Raw genomic sequence first — 16486 nt, 5'->3', positions numbered from 1 at the left:
TAAACTACTGTAATGGTACGAAAATGCAGTAATTAACTCAGTTTGAGGGAGAATGTGCTAACCAAGTTTGCCAAGAAGACTTTGAAAACGACAAAACAGTACGAATCGGCAGGTGATTTCTGAAATACGTCACCGCCTATTGTTGTGTAGGAGTGTAGAGTTCCAAATTTGATTTGTAACCACGAATTTATTCCTTAGTCGTCTCGTCTCGTCTCGTCTCGTCCCGCAGACGTTTGTCGTGCTTGCGCTGTCATATGGACCACGACCCGAGCGGCAGCGAGCGGCAGTCAAGCAAAGTCGGGACAAGTCGGGATGGGGACAGGGACAGGGATAGGAATGGTGCGAATGCACTGCAAACTACGCAGACACCTGGTGTGAGGCGAGGCGAGGCGAGGCGAGGCGAGGAAGCCCACATCGCTACCAGTGGGCCCTCCAGCACGACACTGCCACACCCCGCACAGGCCCTCCGCTGAACACCAGGGACAAGATGCGTCCTCCGCTAGTGTCGAAGGCTGCACGCACCCAGCGAATGACAGGGGGTGCAACGAGCAGCAGTGCGTCTCACACACGCGGCGGTGCGCCCGCCAATTCGGCCGTCACTCTGCTGGGACGCCGGGCGCGCCTCCCCGCGCCGTCCTCGAGGAACTGGCGGTTGCGGAAGGAAGCGCTTTCGTCAAATGCGGCCGAAAACTAACATTTTGTGTGTTGGGAGAAAAGCCGAACGCGATTTCTGCCGTGCTCCTACATTAGATGGGCGCCAACGGCCATACCATGATGAATACACCGGTTCTCGTCCGATCACCGAAGTTAAGCATTATCGGGCCCGGCTAGTACTTGGATGGGTGACCGCCTGGGAAACCCGGGTGCTGTTGGCTCCCTTCCTGTTTTTTTTTTTGTTATGTCGCCAGCCCAATTTTCAAACTACCTTTCTGTTGTGACAAAGATGCTTCCTTAAGCCCTTTAAACTACTGTAATGGTACGAAAATGCAGTAATTAACTCAGTTTGAGGGAGAATGTGCTAACCAAGTTTGCCAAGAAGACTTTGAAAACGACAAAATAGTACGAATCGGCAGGTGATTTCTGAAATACGTCACCGCCTATTGTTGTGTAGGAGTGTAGAGTTCCAAATTTGATTTGTAACCACGAATTTATTCCTTAGTCGTCTCGTCTCGTCTCGTCTCGTCCCGCAGACGTTTGTCGTGCTTGCGCTGTCATATGGACCACGACCCGAGCGGCAGCGAGCGGCAGTCGAGCAAAGTCGGGACGGGGACAGGGACAGGGATAGGAATGGTGCGAATGCACTGCAAACTACGCAGACACCTGGTGTGAGGCGAGGCGAGGCGAGGAAGCCCACATCGCTACCAGTGGGCCCTCCAGCACGACACTGCCACACCCCGCACAGGCCCTCCGCTAAACACCAGGGACAAGATGCGTCCTCCGCTAGTGTCGAAGGCTGCACGCACCCAGCGAATGACAGGGGGTGCAACGAGCAGCAGTGCGTCTCACACACGAGGCGGTGCGCCCGCCAATTCGGCCGTCACTCTGCTGGGACGCCGGGCGCGCCTCCCCGCGCCGTCCTCGCGGAACTGGCGGTTGCGGAAGGAAGCGCTTTCGTCAAATGCGGCCGAAAACTAACATTTTGTGTGTTGGGAGAAAAGCCGAACGCGAATTCTGCCGTGCTCCTACATTAGATGAGCGCCAACGGCCATACCATGATGAATACACCGGTTCTCGTCCGATCACCGAAGTTAAGCATCATCGGGCCCGGCTAGTACTTGGATGGGTGACCGCCTGGGAAACCCGGGTGCTGTTGGCTCCCTTCCTGTTTTTTTTTGTTATGTCGCCAGCCCAATTTTCAAACTACCTTTCTGTTGTGACAAAGATGCTTCCTTAAGCCCTTTAAACTACTGTAATGGTACGAAAATGCAGTAATTAACTCAGTTTGAGGGAGAATGTGCTAACCAAGTTTGCCAAGAAGACTTCGAAAACGACAAAATAGTACGAATCGGCAGGTGATTTCTGAAATACGTCACCGCCTATTGTTGTGTAGGAGTGTAGAGTTCCAAATTTGATTTGTAACCACGAATTTATTCCTTAGTCGTCTCGTCTCGTCTCGTCTCGTCTCGTCCCGCAGACGTTTGTCGTGCTTGCGCTGTCATATGGACCACGACCCGAGCGGCAGCGAGCGGCAGTCGAGCAAAGTCGGGACAAGTCGGGACGGGGACAGGGACAGGGATAGGAATGGTGCGAATGCACTGCAAACTACGCAGACACCTGGTGTGAGGCGAGGCTAGGCGAGGCGAGGCGAGGCGAGGCGAGGCGAGGCGAGGCGAGGCGAGGAAGCCCACATCGCTACCAGTGGGCCCTGCAGCACGACACTGCCACACCCCGCCAGGCCCTCCGCTGAACACCAGGGACAAGATGCGTCCTCCGCTAGTGTCGAAGGCTGAACGCGCCCAGCGAATGACAGGGGGTGCAACGAGCAGCAGTGCGTCTCACACACGCGGCGGTGCGCCCGCCAATTCGGCCGTCACTCTGCTGGGACGCCGGGCGCGCCTCCCCGCGCCGTCCTCGAGGAACTGGCGGTTGCGGAAGGAAGCGCTTACGTCAAATGCGGCCGAAAACTAACATTTTGTGTGTTGGGAGAAAAGCCGATCGCGAATTCTGCCGTGCTCCTACATTAGATGAGCGCCAACGGCCATACCATGATGAATACACCTGTTCTCGTCCGATCACCGAAGTTAAGCATCATCGGGCCCGGCTAGTACTTGGATGGGTGACCGCCTGGGAAACCCGGGTGCTGTTGGCTCCCTTCCTGTTTTTTTTTTGTTATGTCGCCAGCCCAATTTTCAAACTACCTTTCTGTTGTGACAAAGATGCTTCCTTAAGCCTTTTAAACTACTGTAATGGTACGAAAATGCAGTAATTAACTCAGTTTGAGGGAGAATGTGCTAACCAAGTTTGCCAAGAAGACTTTGAAAACGACAAAACAGTACGAATCGGCAGGTGATTTCTGAAATACGTCACCGCCTATTGTTGTGTAGGAGTGTAGAGTTCCAAATTCTATTTGTAACCACGAATTTATTCCTTAGTCGTCTCGTCTCGTCTCGACTCGTCTCGTCCCGCAGACGTTTGTCGTGCTTGCGCTGTCATATGGACCACGACCCGAGCGGCAGCGAGCGGCAGTCGAGCAAAGTCGGGACAAGTCGGGTCGGGACAAGTCGGGACGCGGACAGGGACAGGGATAGGAATGGTGCGAATGCACTGCAAACTACGCAGACACCTGGTGTGAGGCGAGGCGAGGCGAGGCGAGGCGAGGAAGCCCACATCACTACAAGTGGGCCCTCCAGCACGACACTGCCACACCCCGCACAGGCCCTCCGCTGTACACCAGGGACAAGATGCGTCCTCCGCTAGTGTCGAAGGCTGCACGCAACCAGCGAATGACAGGGGGTGCAACGAGCAGCAGTGCGTCTCACACACGCGGCGGTGCGCCCGCCAATTCGGCCGTCACTCTGCTGGGACGCCGGGCGCGCCTCCCCGCGCCGTCCTCGAGGAACTGGCGGTTGCGGAATTAAGCGCTATCGTCAAATGCGGCCGAAAACTAACATTTTGTGTGTTGGGAGAAAAGCCGAAAGCGAATTCTGCCGTGCTCCTACATTAGATGAGCGCCTACGGCCATACCATGATGAATACACCGGTTCTCGTCCGATCACCGAAGTTAATCATCATCGGGCCCGGCTAGTACTTGGATGGGTGACCGCCTGGGAAACCCGGGTGCTGTTGGCTCCCTTCCTGTTTTTTTTTTGTTATGTCGCCAGCCCAATTTTCAAACTACCTTTCTGTTGTGACAAAGATGCTTCCTTAAGCCCTTTAAACTACTGTAATGGTACGAAGATGCAGTAATTAACTCAGTTTGAGGGAGAATGTGCTAACCAAGTTTGCCAAGAAGACTTTGAAAACGACAAAATAGTACGAATCGGCAGGTGATTTCTGAAATGCGTCACCGCCTATTGTTGTGTAGGAGTGTAGAGTTCCAAATTTGATTTGTAACCACGAATTTATTCCTTAGTCGTCTCGTCTCGTCTCGTCTCGTCTCGTCCCGCAGATGTTTGTCGTGCTTGCGCTGTCATATGGACCACGACCCGAGCGGCAGTCGAGCAAAGTCGGGACAAGTCGGGACGGGGACAGGGACAGGGATAGGAATGGTGCGAATGCACTGCAAACTACGCAGACACCTGGTGTGAGGCGAGGCGAGGCGAGGCGAGGCGAGGAAGCCCACATCGCTACCAGTGGGCCCTCCAGCACGACACTGCCACACCCCGCACAGGCCCTCCGCTGAACACCAGGGACAAGATGCGTCCTCCGCTAGTGTCGAAGGCTGCACGCACCCAGCGAATGACAGGGGTTGCAACGAGCAGCAGTGCGTCTCACACACGCGGCGGTGCGCCCGCCAATTCGGCCGTCACTCTGCTGGGACGCCGGGCGCGCCTCCCCGCGCCGTCCTCGAGGAACTGGCGGTTGCGAAAGGAAGCGCTTTCGTCAAATGCGGCCGAAAACTAACATTTTGTGTGTTGGGAGAAAAGCCGAACGCGAATTCTGCCGTGCTCCTACATTAGATGAGCGCCAACGGCCATACCATGATGAATACACCGGTTCTCGTCCGATCACCGAAGTTAAGCATCATCGGGCCCGGCTAGTACTTGGATGGGTGACCGCCTGGGAAACCCGGGTGCTGTTGGCTCCCTTCCTGTTTTTTTTTTTGTTATGTCGCCAGCCCAATTTTCAAACTACCTTTCTGTTGTGACAAAGATGCTTCCTTAAGCCCTTTAAACTACTGTAATGGTACGAAAATGCAGTAATTAACTCAGTTTGAGGGAGAATGTGCTAACCAAGTTTGCCAAGAAGACTTCGAAATCGACAAAATAGTACGAATCGGCAGGTGATTTCTGAAATACGTCACCGCCTATTGTTGTGTAGGAGTGTAGAGTTCCAAATTTGATTTGTAACCACGAATTTATTCCTTAGTCGTCTCGTCTCGTCTCGACTCGTCTCGTCCCGCAGACGTTTGTCGTGCTTGCGCTGTCATATGGACCACGACCCGAGCGGCAGCGAGCGGCAGTCGAGCAAAGTCGGGACAAGTCGGGTCGGGACAAGTCGGGACGCGGACAGGGACAGGGATAGGAATGGTGCGAATGCACTGCAAACTACGCAGACACCTGGTGTGAGGCGAGGCGAGGCGAGGCGAGGCGAGGAAGCCCACATCACTACAAGTGGGCCCTCCAGCACGACACTGCCACACCCCGCACAGGCCCTCCGCTGTACACCAGGGACAAGATGCGTCCTCCGCTAGTGTCGAAGGCTGCACGCAACCAGCGAATGACAGGGGGTGCAACGAGCAGCAGTGCGTCTCACACACGCGGCGGTGCGCCCGCCAATTCGGCCGTCACTCTGCTGGGACGCCGGGCGCGCCTCCCCGCGCCGTCCTCGAGGAACTGGCGGTTGCGGAATTAAGCGCTATCGTCAAATGCGGCCGAAAACTAACATTTTGTGTGTTGGGAGAAAAGCCGAAAGCGAATTCTGCCGTGCTCCTACATTAGATGAGCGCCTACGGCCATACCATGATGAATACACCGGTTCTCGTCCGATCACCGAAGTTAATCATCATCGGGCCCGGCTAGTACTTGGATGGGTGACCGCCTGGGAAACCCGGGTGCTGTTGGCTCCCTTCCTGTTTTTTTTTTGTTATGTCGCCAGCCCAATTTTCAAACTACCTTTCTGTTGTGACAAAGATGCTTCCTTAAGCCCTTTAAACTACTGTAATGGTACGAAAATGCAGTAATTAACTCAGTTTGAGGGAGAATGTGCTAACCAAGTTTGCCAAGAAGACTTTGAAAACGACAAAATAGTACGAATCGGCAGGTGATTTCTGAAATGCGTCACCGCCTATTGTTGTGTAGGAGTGTAGAGTTCCAAATTTGATTTGTAACCACGAATTTATTCCTTAGTCGTCTCGTCTCGTCTCGTCTCGTCTCGTCCCGCAGATGTTTGTCGTGCTTGCGCTGTCATATGGACCACGACCCGAGCGGCAGTCGAGCAAAGTCGGGACAAGTCGGGACGGGGACAGGGACAGGGATAGGAATGGTGCGAATGCACTGCAAACTACGCAGACACCTGGTGTGAGGCGAGGCGAGGCGAGGCGAGGCGAGGAAGCCCACATCGCTACCAGTGGGCCCTCCAGCACGACACTGCCACACCCCGCACAGGCCCTCCGCTGAACACCAGGGACAAGATGCGTCCTCCGCTAGTGTCGAAGGCTGAACGCGCCCAGCGAATGACAGGGGGTGCAACGAGCAGCAGTGCGTCTCACACACGCGGCGGTGCGCCCGCCAATTCGGCCGTCACTCTGCTGGGACGCCGGGCGCGCCTCCCCGCGCCGTCCTCGAGGAACTGGCGGTTGCGGAAGGAAGCGCTTTCGTCAAATGCGGCCGAAAACTAACATTTTGTGTGTTGTGAGAAAAGCCGAACGCGAATTCTGCCGTGCTCCTACATTAGATGAGCGCCAACGGCCATACCATGATGAATACACCTGTTCTCGTCCGATCACCGAAGTTAAGCATCATCGGGCCCGGCTAGTACTTGGATGGGTGACCGCCTGGGAAACCCGGGTGCTGTTGGCTCCCTTCCTGTTTTTTTTTTGTTATGTCGCCAGCCCAATTTTCAAACTACCTTTCTGTTGTGACAAAGATGCTTCCTTAAGCCTTTTAAACTACTGTAATGGTACGAAAATGCAGTAATTAACTCAGTTTGAGGGAGAATGTGCTAACCAAGTTTGCCAAGAAGACTTTGAAAACGACAAAACAGTACGAATCGGCCGGTGATTTCTGAAATACGTCACCGCCTATTGTTGTGTAGGAGTGTAGAGTTCCAAATTTGATTTGTAACCACGAATTTATTCCTTAGTCGTCTCGTCTCGTCTCGACTCGTCTCGTCCCGCAGACGTTTGTCGTGCTTGCGCTGTCATATGGACCACGACCCGAGCGGCAGCGAGCGGCAGTCGAGCAAAGTCGGGACAAGTCGGGTCGGGACAAGTCGGGACGCGGACAGGGACAGGGATAGGAATGTTGCGAATGCACTGCAAACTACGCAGACACCTGGTGTGAGGCGAGACGAATCGAGGCGAGGCGAGGAAGCCCACATCGCTACAAGTGGGCCCTCCAGCACGACACTGCCACACCCCGCACAGGCCCTCCGCTGTACACCAGGGACAAGATGCGTCCTCCGCTAGTGTCGAAGGCTGCACGCACCCAGCGAATGACAGGGGGTGCAACGAGCAGCAGTGCGTCTCACACACGCGGCGGTGCGCCCGCCAATTCGGCCGTCACTCTGCTGGGACGCCGGGCGCGCCTCCCCGCGCCGTCCTCGAGGAACTGGCGGTTGCGGAATTAAGCGCTATCGTCAAATGCGGCCGAAAACTAACATTTTGTGTGTTGGGAGAAAAGCCGAACGCGAATTCTGCCGTGCTCCTACATTAGATGAGCGCCAACGGCCATACCATGATGAATACACCGGTTCTCGTCCGATCACCGAAGTTTAGCATCATCGGGCCCGGATAGTACTTGGATGGGTGACCGCCTGGGAAACCCGGGTGCTGTTGGCTCCCTTCCTGTTTTTTTTTTTGTTATGTCGCCAGCCCAATTTTCAAACTACCTTTCTGTTGTGACAAAGATGCTTCCTTAAGCCCTTTAAACTACTGTAATGGTACGAAAATGCAGTAATTAACTCAGTTTGAGGGAGAATGTGCTAACCAAGTTTGCCAAGAAGACTTTGAAAACGACAAAATAGTACGAATCGGCAGGTGATTTCTGAAATGCGTCACCGCCTATTGTTGTGTAGGAGTGTAGAGTTCCAAATTTGATTTGTAACCACGAATTTATTCCTTAGTCGTCTCGTCTCGTCTCGTCTCGTCTCGTCCCGCAGATGTTTGTCGTGCTTGCGCTCTCATATGGACCACGACCCGAGCGGCAGTCGAGCAAAGTCGGGACAAGTCGGGACGGGGACAGGGACAGGGATAGGAATGGTGCGAATGCACTGCAAACTACGCAGACACCTGGTGTGAGGCGTGGCGAGGCGAGGCGAGGCGAGGCGAGGCGAGGCGAGGCGAGGAAGCCCACATCGCTACCAGTGGGCCCTGCAGCACGACACTGCCACACCCCGCACAGGCCCTCCGCTGAACACCAGGGACAAGATGCGTCCTCCGCTAGTGTCGAAGGCTGAACGCGCCCAGCGAATGACAGGGGGTGCAACGAGCAGCAGTGCGTCTCACACACGCGGCGGTGCGCCCGCCAATTCGGCCGTCACTCTGCTGGGACGCCGGGCGCGCCTCCCCGCGCCGTCCTCGAGGAACTGGCGGTTGCGGAAGGAAGCGCTTTCGTCAAATGCGGCCGAAAACTAACAATTTGTGTGTTGTGAGAAAAGCCGAACGCGAATTCTGCCGTGCTCCTACAATAGATGAGCGCCAACGGCCATACCATGATGAATACACCTGTCCTCGTCCGATCACCGAAGTTAAGCATCATCGGGCCCGGCTAGTACTTGGATGGGTGACCGCCTGGGAAACCCGGGTGCTGTTGGCTCCCATCCTGTTTTTTTTTTTTGTTATGTCGCCAGCCCAATTTTCAAACTACCTTTCTGTTGTGACAAAGATGCTTCCTTAAGCCTTTTAAACTACTGTAATGGTACGAAAATGCAATAATTAACTCAGTTTGAGGGAGAATGTGCTAACCAAGTTTGCCAAGAAGACTTTGAAAACGACAAAACAGTACGAATCGGCAGGTGATTTCTGAAATACGTCACCGCCTATTGTTGTGTAGGAGTGTAGAGTTCCAAAATTGATTTGTAACCACGAATTTATTCCTTAGTCGTCTCGACTCGTCTCGTCCCGCAGACGTTTGTCGTGCTTGCGCTGTCATATGGACCACGACCCGAGCGGCAGCGAGCGGCAGTCGAGCAAAGTCGGGACAAGTCGGGTCGGGACAAGTCGGGACGCGGACAGGGACAGGGATAGGAATGGTGCGAATGCACTGCAAACTACGCAGACACCTGGTGTGAGGCGAGGCGAGGCGAGGCGAGGCGAGGAAGCCCACATCGCTACCAGTGGGCCCTCCAGCACGACACTGCCACACCCCGCACAGGCCCTCCGCTGTACACCAGGGACAAGATGCGTCCTCCGCTAGTGTCGAAGGCTGCACGCACCCAGCGAATGACAGGGGGTGCAACGAGCAGCAGTGCGTCTCACAAACGCGGCGGTGAGCCCGCCAATTCGGCCGTCACTCTGCTGGGACGCCGGGCGCGCCTCCCCGCGCCGTCCTCGAGGAACTGGCGGTTGCGGAATTAAGCGCTATCGTCAAATGCGGCCGAAAACTAACATTTTGTGTGTTGGGAGAAAAGCCGAACGCGAATTCTGCCGTGCTCCTACATTAGATGAGCGCCAACGGCCATACCATGATGAATACACCGGTTCTCGTCCGATCACCGAAGTTAAGGATCATCGGGCCCGGCTAGTACTTGGATGGGTGACCGCCTGGGAAACCCGGGTGCTGTTGGCTCCCTTCCTGTTTTTTTTTTTGTTATGTCGCCAGCCCAATTTTCAAACTACCTTTCTGTTGTGACAAAGATGCTTCCTTAAGCCTTTTAAACTACTGTAATGGTACGAAAATGCAGTAATTAACTCAGTTTGAGGGAGAATGTGCTAACCAAGTTTGCCAAGAAGACTTTGAAAACGACAAAATAGTACGAATCGGCAGGTGATTTCTGAAATACGTCACCGCCTATTGTTGTGTAGGAGTGTAGAGTTCCAAATTTGATTTGTAACCACGAATTTATTCCTTAGTCGTCTCGTCTCGTCTCGACTCGTCTCGTCCCGCAGACGTTTGTCGTGCTTGCGCTGTCATATGGACCACGACCCGAGCGGCAGCGAGCGGCAGTCGAGCAAAGTCGGGACAAGTCGGGACGGGGACAGGGACAGGGATAGGAATGGTGCGAATGCACTGCAAACTACGCAGACACCTGGTGTGAGGCGAGGCGAGGCGAGGCGAGGAAGCCCACATCGCTACCAGTGGGCCCTCCAGCACGACACTGCCACACCCCGCACAGGCCCTCCGCTGAACACCAGGGACAAGATGCGTCCTCCGCTAGTGTCGAAGGCTGCACGCACCCAGCGAATGACAGGGGGTGCAACGAGCAGCAGTGCGTCTCACACACGCGGCGGTGCGCCCGCCAATCGGCCGTCACTCTGCTGGGACGCCGGGCGCGCCTCCCCGCGCCGTCCTCGAGGAACTGGCGGTTGCGGAAGGAAGCGCTTTCGTCAAATGCGGCCGAAAACTAACATTTTGTGTGTTGGGAGAAAAGCCGAACGCGAATTCTGCCGTGCTCCTACATTAGATGAGCGCCAACGGCCATACCATGATGAATACACCGGTTCTCGTCCGATCACCGAAGTTAAGCATCATCGGGCCCGGCTAGTACTTGGCTGGCTGCCCGCCTGGCAACACCTCGGTGCCGAGCGAGCAGTACTTCCGTGTGCGACTTGGCCGGCGGCGCCTCGCGTGTCGTCTGCTTCCTCTGCCTCGTGGCTTGTGTTTATACCTGACTGTAAGTAATGGAAATGATATACGATGATAGTGAGGAAAGACAGAATAACGTACAATGTGAGTTTGATCGATCTGTTGATAAACCATCGGCATTCGAAATTCACCGTTGGATATTAGAGGACTTGATGTTAAGGCATGATGACGTTCTTGGCATACAGTTTGATACGTTCCTTAATTCGGTGTTTTTGAAATTGAGATCTCCTGATATGTGTGATACTGTTGTGTCTGTCAATGACGGCGTGCGTAAATTTCGACATCTTGACGGTAAAATTAGTAATGTGACTGTGTCGCACGCCGGCTTTGGCGTTAGGCAAATTCGTATCTTTAACTTGCCTTTTGAAATACGGAATGATACTATTTCACGTTATTTGCGTCCGTACGGTACCGTTTTGTCAGTGATTAAGGAAAAGTGGTCCTCCGCATATTTGTTTCAAGTCGAAAACGGTGTGCGGAGTGTGAAAATGGTTGTCAGACAACACATTCCGTCCTTTATTCTGGTTAACGGCCACCGTGCGTTTGTGACTTATAGTGGACAGCCTCAAACTTGTTCATTTTGTAGTGGCGTTGGTCATTACCGGCAGGACTGTCCTAAACGTAAACGGCCTGCTCAATTACCGATCGATGACGGTTTGCGCGGGGACAGCTTTGCCTCTGTCGCTGCTACGGTCTTAGGTACAGCCCCCCCCGCACCCGTGCGCCGCGTGGCCGATGCTAACCTAGCTGACGCCGCGGTTGCCATGGATGTGTCCACTCCCGATTGTGACCTTGCTTCTGTGTCTGCTGTTTCCGCGCCTGCTACGGCTACCGTGCAGGCTGACGAAAGTTTGTCTTTACCACGTGTTTCACTTGCGTCTGTGTCCGACCCCATGCCCGCGTCGGCGACTGATGTAGTGTCGGAACCTGTTTCGCAGCCTGTTACGGTATCGGAATCTTTTGATACGTTGCCTGCCTCAGTTGACATAGCTGCCGGTGCTCCTGTTCACACTGCTGTTGTGGAATCGCGGGAAATTTTTGTGGCTCCGAAACCGCGGCGTGATGAACTTCCGTCTCGCAGTTCTAGTAGGCAACGTGCTCGTAGTGTTGGTCGGTCGCCCTCCTCTGACAGGGGGTCTACACGACAGTACCGCAGTCCGTCTCCAGTTGACCGTTCGCCCGCCGCTTCCCGGCAGTCGCGGGTTGGTCGGCAGGACTCACAACAGCGTGTCGCGCGTCGGGACTCACGTGCAGACCGCGAGCGGCGGCCGTCTCCGGCTTCCGGCTGCGGGCGTCAGACACAGCAATCACAATCACAACAGCTTGCCGCTTCTCGCCCTTCGCTGCCCGACGATCTCAGCGTTGCCGATCAGAAGCGTGATGTCGCTGTTCGACATTTACGCACCGTTTTAAGTCAGCAGCCCACTGGTGACGGTTCCGTTGTGCCGACCGACACAGCTTCGGCTGTGGCGACGCCGCCATTGCCGACGAAACGGAAGGCTGAAGACACCCACCAGCGTCGGGTTTGTCCTTCTGCCCTTGAGCGTGTGCCGACCTCTTCTTCCGACGTGGAGATGCCCGTCGTTGATCCTTTGTCGGCAGCCTCCGGTGGCACAGATTCTGGGACCGCGTCCACCCCCACTTCCGTCCCCCCCACTGACTGGGCGGCGGATGTGGAAGGTGGTGCGGAGACTTAGTGATTTCTTTGTTGTCCCTTAATCCAGTTGACGGGAATTACACCCGTCTTTTTCGAGAACTTTTTATCCTTTTTGGTGGCTGAAATTCCGTCAATGTCTGCTGTCTGTTTTTTATGAGGAGTTTTTTGTGCTTGTGTCTTTTAATTGTGTATGGCGCCTGAGCGTTGTTCGTGGAATATTTTAACTATCACTGTTATTCTCTGTTGTTCCCTCTTCCAGTCGACGGGAATCAATTCAGTCTTTTTAGAGAAAATTTTATCCTTTTTGGTGGCTGAAATTCCGTCCATGTTTGCTGTTTGTTTTTAAATGAGGAGCGTTTTGTGTTTGTGTATTTTAATTGTGTATGGAGCCTGAGCGTTGTTCGTGGAATATTTTAACTATCAATGTCAACAAGTTGAGTAACCCGCACAAGTTGTCGGCTTTGCTCACTTTTTTACATGACTCCCACTGTCATGTGGCATTTTTACAGGAAGTTACGCGTCAGGCTCTGTTGTTTTTACTTGACGCTTCTGATTTTACTGTCGTTGATAATATAATGTCCGACGAACAGACTGGTACTGCTATCTTAATCCGTCCTGAATTCGATGTTAGCAATATTGAAATATTGCCAAATGGCCGCGCTATAGCATGTACCGTCAATGGTCTTGCCTTTGTCAATGTGTATGCTCATGCCGGTGACAAGCCAGCGCGGAATAAATTTTATGGTCAGGATCTCTGTCCACTTCTCCATCGTAATCATACTGACTTAGTGATCGGTGGTGATTTTAATGCTGTGATTGATGGTCGAGATCAGGAGCCGCGTCCTAACTGGTGCCAGGAATTACGTGCGTTGGTTGACAGTTTTCGGCTCCGCGACACGTGGCGTGTGCTGCATCCGGACAAGACGCATTTCACCCACTTTTACGCCACCGGTCACAGTCGCTTGGACAGGATCTATGTGTCTTCGCCGCTCGCCGCCCACGTCCGGAAGGCGGACGTGTTGCCGGTTATTTTTTCAGACCATTGCGGTTACATGTGTCAACTCTTCTTGCCGCGTGCGCGCCCTACTCGGCGCCCCACTATTTGGAAATTTAACTGTAGCCTTTTGGACGATGCCAGTCTAACGTCTCAATTTACTGCGTTGTGGCGCAAGCTCTTGCGTGGTAAGGGAGATGGCGGCAGTACTATCGGGTGGTGGGTGGCGGTCGCCAAGCCGGCTATTCGGCGTTTTTTAATCGATTTTAGCCGCGATGCGGCGCATTGGCGTCGGTCGACGGCACGTTTTTACCAGGATTGTTTAAAGGATATTGCTCAGCGAGTCGCGACGTCACCTGAGTTGCTTCCGGTTTTTAATCAATTCAAAGCCAAGCTCCTCGATGATCTACGTCGGAAGGGTGTTGGGACTATCGCGCGGAGCCAACCGGTGGGTGACGTGGAAGGGGAGCCGCTCTCTCTCTACCACCTGAGCAGGGAGCGCCGGCGGCGCGAGCGGTTGGCCATCCGTAAATGGGTCCAGCGAGATGGCACGTCCACATCCGATGGTGCGGCCATTGAGCGAGAAGTTCACGCGCACTTTGAGACGCTCTTTCGACAGGTTGACGTCGACGCCGGGGCGCTGCGCGATTTTTTGCAGAGGGTCCCACGTGTGTTAACACGACAAGATAGAGCCAGTTTAAATGAACCTTTTACCCTTGATGACTTAGATACAGCTGTGAAACGGAGTCCTCGGGGCCGGTCCCCTGGACTGGACGGGATTCCCGCGGAATTTTATTTAAAATTTTTCAGTCTTTTAAGTGATGTTTTAATTGCCATTATGAATGAGGTCCATAACGGCGTTGCTATTCCTGCGGAATTTTCAGAAGGGCGCATTGCCCTCGTTCCGAAATCGACCGCCACACCAAATCTCGACAATGTCCGTCCTATAACCTTGCTGAACGCCGACTATAAAATTATAGCGCGGTGTATCACGCACAGGTTGACGGACGTTATGCCAAAGGTGGTGAGTGACCATCAGACTTGCGCTGTCAGGGACCGTAACATATTCGATGCTGTTCTGGCGTACCGGGATTGTATCGGATATGTAAAAAGTCACAGGCTCCGGACGGCTGCGATAATGCTGGTCGACTTCAAAAACGCTTTCGATCGGATTAGTCACACCTATCTGCGGCAGGTCTTGGTCGGTTTCGGATTTGGTCCTAAACTGACGACGATGGTGTATAATATTTTAAGGAATGCCACGTCACGGGTTGTAATAAACGGAATTCCCAGTCGTGTTATACCTATTAGCCGCTCAGTTCGCCAGGGCTGCCCCTTGTCTATGTCGCTCTTCGCTTTGGCTTTGGATCCGCTCCTCCGCTGTATCGCCCAGGAATGCCGGGGCATTCGCATTGGTGGCGATCAGCTGATCTGTAGAGCGTATGCCGACGACCTCGGCGTGTTCCTTGATCAGCCAGAGGACATTAACAGGCTGCATGGTGTTTTACAGCGATTTGAGAGGGCGACGGGGGCTATCGTGAATCCTCGGAAGACTGTTTTGCTCCCTCTTACACCTCGCCTGCGTACTGCTCGCGGCGACTGGTTTTGTGTCAAGCAACGACAGACAGTGCTCGGTGTCATTCTGACCGACAATCTGCAGCGTATGGAAGCTCTGAATTGGCGGTCCACGCTGTATAAGGTTAGGGCCGTTGCGAAACTGTATGCCTCTCGGAATTTGGCGCTCCGTCAACGGGTGGCCCTTATTAACACGCAGATTTTGGCCAAAGCGTGGTATCTGGCACAAGTCCTACCTGTGCCGAAACAACTGGAACGGGCCCTTCAACAGGCGGTCTATTGGTTGCTATGGAAGGGTGACATTTTTAAGGTCTCCCTGGCAACCTGTACCTTGAGTCTGGCGGAGGGGGGGCTGGGTTTCGTTGACTTTCGCAACAAGTGTGCGGCGCTCTTCGTAAAGCGGACTACCGTGGTGCTTGACAAGGGGCCGTGCAGTCCGACGGCTGCCTTGTTCCGTGCGTACCGCCCGCCATCGGTGATTGCTCCGGTCTCGATCAGTCATATTCCGTCCACGTTGAACTTCGTACGCCGGTATTATGTGTATAACAGCTATCTGGTGCTCGGCGATGTCCGTGCGTGCAATGTCGGTGACATTATTCGCGCTCTTCGGGGATCGCCGAGCAGGAATAAATGGGAGTATCGGCTACCTCAGCACGACTGGCGGATGGTGTGGCGGAACCTCGCCACCGCCGTTATTCCTGCTGACGTTCACGGAACATGGTATAAAGTGGTCAACCGCACAATTCCGACTAATGCTAAGCTGCACTCTATCGGTCTGCTTCCTTCGGGTGTCTGTGATTCGTGTCCTGAGGAGGACACTATCGAACACCGATTCGAGTGTCGGAAATTCCGTGTTGTTTGGGACATTGCGTGTGACATGGTGCGTCTAATCAACAGAGTGGACAGGCGGCAGGTGACAGCTTTGGACGCCATCGTGCCTCAGTGTGTAGCGTATCCGGCCACCAAACGGAATGCTACTCTTTGGATTTTGGGACACACGGTTTATTGTATTTTCGCCCTGAAATTGACTGATGCCGTCGACTTTCTGTCTTACCTGTGGGCGGAACATCATTTGACCCTTGGTCGACAGGCTTATTCCTCGATTTTTGCCAATTTTTTGCATGTCGCCTTGGCCCATGCATTCACTAAATTGTCACTTTCCTGATACGACTCTATATCCAATCATGACATTTTTCTTTTTCCTATCTGATACTACTGCCAATATTCCTGTTGGCGTTTATGACGAACCCTTGCTTACCACCGGTCTTCCTTTCTTGGGTAATGATTTTCTGGCTTGGTAAAGTTGTGTTTCTAATGGACCGTACATTAACGAAACCGTACACATGACCTACATTTATGTGAATGGCGCTTTGTCCGTCAAAAGTTCTTTTATGTTTGCTTTACTTTCTGTTCCTCCTTTCTTTCTTTCTTGTTATTTGTTCCTTTCTCGCGGCGACTGAGGGGGCCGAGTCGCGGTGATCATTTTATCACAGTTGGTGTGTGTCTGAATGTGGGACTCTTTCCTATTGCTATGCGTCGACGTTTGTTTTATTCTCCATGTACCATCCGTCGGCCGTTAGCGGAGACATGTTTTCTTTCGGACTTTCTTTTATTTGCGGTGGATTTCCTTTTTTT

General features: G+C 53.6%; 10 non-coding genes and 1 pseudogene across 10 annotated transcripts; all 11 read left to right on the top strand.

The window, feature by feature from the left end:
• Nucleotides 1-756: 756 nt before the first annotated feature.
• On the top strand, nt 757-875 carry LOC126163922 (5S ribosomal RNA). Its single transcript, XR_007535342.1, has one exon. It is a non-coding gene; the product is annotated as a 5S ribosomal RNA (ribosomal RNA).
• Nucleotides 876-1697: 822 nt separating this feature from the next.
• On the top strand, nt 1698-1816 carry LOC126163910 (5S ribosomal RNA). The gene has a single exon (XR_007535331.1). It is a non-coding gene; the product is annotated as a 5S ribosomal RNA (ribosomal RNA).
• Nucleotides 1817-2690: 874 nt separating this feature from the next.
• LOC126163726 (5S ribosomal RNA) lies at nt 2691-2809 on the top strand. Its single transcript, XR_007535288.1, has one exon. It is a non-coding gene; the product is annotated as a 5S ribosomal RNA (ribosomal RNA).
• An 861-nt stretch (nt 2810-3670) lies between these two features.
• On the top strand, nt 3671-3789 carry LOC126163761 (5S ribosomal RNA). The gene has a single exon (XR_007535291.1). It is a non-coding gene; the product is annotated as a 5S ribosomal RNA (ribosomal RNA).
• Nucleotides 3790-4625: 836 nt separating this feature from the next.
• LOC126163898 (5S ribosomal RNA) lies at nt 4626-4744 on the top strand. The gene has a single exon (XR_007535320.1). It is a non-coding gene; the product is annotated as a 5S ribosomal RNA (ribosomal RNA).
• Nucleotides 4745-5606: 862 nt separating this feature from the next.
• LOC126163750 (5S ribosomal RNA) lies at nt 5607-5725 on the top strand. Its single transcript, XR_007535290.1, has one exon. It is a non-coding gene; the product is annotated as a 5S ribosomal RNA (ribosomal RNA).
• Nucleotides 5726-6561: 836 nt separating this feature from the next.
• On the top strand, nt 6562-6680 carry LOC126163714 (5S ribosomal RNA). The gene has a single exon (XR_007535287.1). It is a non-coding gene; the product is annotated as a 5S ribosomal RNA (ribosomal RNA).
• Nucleotides 6681-7541: 861 nt separating this feature from the next.
• Nucleotides 7542-7660, top strand: LOC126163669 (5S ribosomal RNA). The gene has a single exon (XR_007535282.1). It is a non-coding gene; the product is annotated as a 5S ribosomal RNA (ribosomal RNA).
• Nucleotides 7661-8517: 857 nt separating this feature from the next.
• On the top strand, nt 8518-8636 carry LOC126163950 (5S ribosomal RNA). The gene has a single exon (XR_007535370.1). It is a non-coding gene; the product is annotated as a 5S ribosomal RNA (ribosomal RNA).
• An 853-nt stretch (nt 8637-9489) lies between these two features.
• LOC126163738 (5S ribosomal RNA) lies at nt 9490-9608 on the top strand. Its single transcript, XR_007535289.1, has one exon. It is a non-coding gene; the product is annotated as a 5S ribosomal RNA (ribosomal RNA).
• An 841-nt stretch (nt 9609-10449) lies between these two features.
• Nucleotides 10450-10567, top strand: LOC126164248 (5S ribosomal RNA; annotated as a pseudogene).
• The last annotated feature ends 5919 nt before the right edge of the window (nt 10568-16486 follow it).

The sequence above is a fragment of the Schistocerca cancellata genome, chromosome 2 (genome assembly GCF_023864275.1).
Source record: "Schistocerca cancellata isolate TAMUIC-IGC-003103 chromosome 2, iqSchCanc2.1, whole genome shotgun sequence".
Taxonomy (NCBI): Eukaryota; Metazoa; Arthropoda; class Insecta; order Orthoptera; family Acrididae; genus Schistocerca; species Schistocerca cancellata.
The sequence above is the reverse complement of the archived record's forward strand: the minus strand, read 5'-3'. Positions and strand labels throughout refer to the sequence as shown.